Genomic DNA, 2,764 nt, shown 5'->3' with positions numbered 1-2,764 from the left:
TGATCGAATGCAGCTTATATACTACTATGATGGTCTCAACTCTCATGTCCTTTATAATTCGATGATTATGTGGTATGCACATGTTTGAGACTGTATTTACGCACATAATCTCATGTGATTCCTCATCGCTTATCGGTATTCTTAAATTCCTGGCTCAGAGTGTACAGCTAGCTGGCACTCATGGTTGGCTAGATACTGCAGCATGAATAAACAGAATAACATGTATGTTGACTTGACTGTGTACTCGATAAATTGCTCAGTGGTTACTCTAAGGTAGCAGTGACATGCTCTGCAGTGCGTGTGATCACTTTGTTCAGAGTAGAGTGTTGTCCTGCCTCTGCTTTGCCATGTCCTAGCTCAATATTATGCAATTAGGCTTTGATCTTACCTTGTTTTATTGACATTACTGATTTTACGTATATATCTACAGTTGTTGCGTTTCTGGATCAAGCCTTTAATAATGGCTGAAGGGCCGTTGGACTTCTGGATTAACTGGGCGAGCCAGATCGGGGTTCTCTTGAGCCTGGCCTTCCAGGTCATCCTCCATCTCTTCGCCAATGTACGTCGGCGTAGTAACTCAGCTATGCTGAGGGTTCCCCTCTGGCTGGCGTACCAGCTGTCGGACATGACCGCGATATATGCTGCCGGCCAGCTCCTATACAGCAGCAACACACCACAAGACCACCAGCTCATTGCCTTGTGGGCGCCATTCCTCCTGCTGCACCTTGGTGGCCCGGACAACATCACCGCCTATGCCCTCGAGGATAGCAAGCTCTGGAAACGCCACTTGCTGATCCTTGTGGTGCAAGTTGCGGGAGCCGGATATGTCCTCTACAAGTATATCGCCGGCAGCGAGATCTTGCTCACACTGGCTGCCATCTTAATACTCGTTGTTGGTGTTGCAAAGTATGGTGAGAGGACATGGGCACTCCGGTCGGCCAACTTCAGCATCCTCCAGAGCTCTCTCAAGACAACCAAAGAAAATAACAAAACAAAGAGCTCTCCCAAGGTACCAAGACGTGACCAACATTTTTATAAAGAATGGCACAACGACTTGCCCGACGAGCGCATTTTGCAGCGTGCTCACTCCCTTTTGAGCCTCCTCCCTTTTTTATATCTGCAAGCGTGGGATAGTTGATTCAGTGCTTGAGATAGACGACTCAGATACCCGGAGTAAGGTAACAATCAAGGAACATAGGGAAGTCCCTCAGAAAATGTGGAGGGTGATGGAGATGGAACTGTCCCTCATGTATGATATCCTGTACACCAAAGCAAACGTGATCCACTCTTGGGTGGGGTATTGCATCCGTATCATCTGGCCGCTCGCTGTCATTGCTTCACTCGTGTTGTTTCAATTGAGCAACAAAGATGGTTACAGCCAAGTGGATGTTGTCATCACATACGCCTTGTTAGGTGGTGCCTTGGTCCTGGAGACGAAATCGCTCGTTGGCGCACTAGGGTCGAGCTGGGCGCTTGGCTTCTTGTGCGCCACACGATTGGATTGGCTCCGGCATTCAGCTCTGTGCACTGGAAGATGGTATCGGCTACGGCGCACACTTCTTTCTCTTCGCCGGTCCTGGCCTGGCAAGATGATCATGACAGGATGTTCAAGGAGGTGGTCAGGCACCATAGGTCAGCACAACATGTTGCAGTTTCGTGCTGGACAGGTGGATCAGATGAGTCGCCGGCCCGGCCATCTATTCAAGATGCTGAGACCCGGTGAGTGGTGGGATAGGAGGCACTTGAGGACCATCGATGTCTCTGAGAAGGTCAAGAAGTGTGCAGGGGGGTGGCTGGTCTCAACGGGTGATATGAACACAATGGGCCTGCGGAGGACTAAATGGGGTGAACTGGCACTGAATGACGAGGAGTACCCTGAACTCTTGAAGGACTTGGAGTATTATAAGTTAGTTGACTTCCATGAGAGCGTCATCTGCTGGCACATCGCCACCGACTTAATCCTAGCTAAAAAAGATCAATGGGGCAACGACGAGGTGGAGGTGGTCCGTGTACTGTCCAACTACATGATGTTCCTCCTCGTGGACTCCCCCGACATGCTACCAGGCCTTCCCCAAAATTGGTTGTATGAGCAAACCTGCATACAACTGGACACGATATGTGAACACGTTGCCGGTTCTGCTGGCAACAGAGTCTGCACTGTGCTCATTAACTTGTTCCGATCACACCATCACCGTGACTGGAAACCTTCTGAACTTGAGAAGAAGATCGCCAGTGCTATACTGAAGAAGGAAGGACCTACTAACTCTGAAAATCCTCGGCTCAATTATGCAAGTTTTATTGCTACCACACTTCTTAATAGGAAGGAAAATGTGGTTAAGTTGCTGCTGAAGCTGTGGTTGGACTTCCTGGCCTATGCAGCCAACCGGTGCAACAGGGAGGCGCATGCGAGGAAACTCAGCAGCGGCGGTGAGTTTCTGACTATCATGTGGCTTTATCTAGAACACCTCCACCAAGTAAAAGTAGACATAAGAAATCGGAAGGAAGAAGAATGAAGCTGAACCTTGAATAATTCAGTGTACTTTAATGAATATCCAGAAATATCCTCACTTTGTACTTTGTAAGCATATCTTTCTTCATTTCAGCACTTCTTGCTCAGTTTCCTATGATGAATACATTGGACCATAGAACCTCAATTGACATGCTAGCTATCCCAGCAATGATTTTGTGAACATATTGTGTTTTTATATGGTTTTTAGTTGCAACGATGATATGTGAACAAGTTCCAAAATAGATGCAGGTCCAG

General features: G+C 47.9%; 1 pseudogene; it reads left to right on the top strand.

The window, feature by feature from the left end:
- Positions 1 to 460: 460 nt before the first annotated feature.
- Positions 461 to 2,513, top strand: LOC147982867 (uncharacterized; annotated as a pseudogene).
- Positions 2,514 to 2,764: the final 251 nt, after the last annotated feature.

The sequence above is a fragment of the Triticum urartu genome, chromosome 2A (genome assembly GCF_056163025.1).
Source record: "Triticum urartu cultivar PI428250 chromosome 2A, HENAU_Tu73, whole genome shotgun sequence".
Lineage (NCBI taxonomy): Eukaryota > Viridiplantae > Streptophyta > Magnoliopsida > Poales > Poaceae > Triticum > Triticum urartu.
The sequence above is the reverse complement of the archived record's forward strand: the minus strand, read 5'-3'. Positions and strand labels throughout refer to the sequence as shown.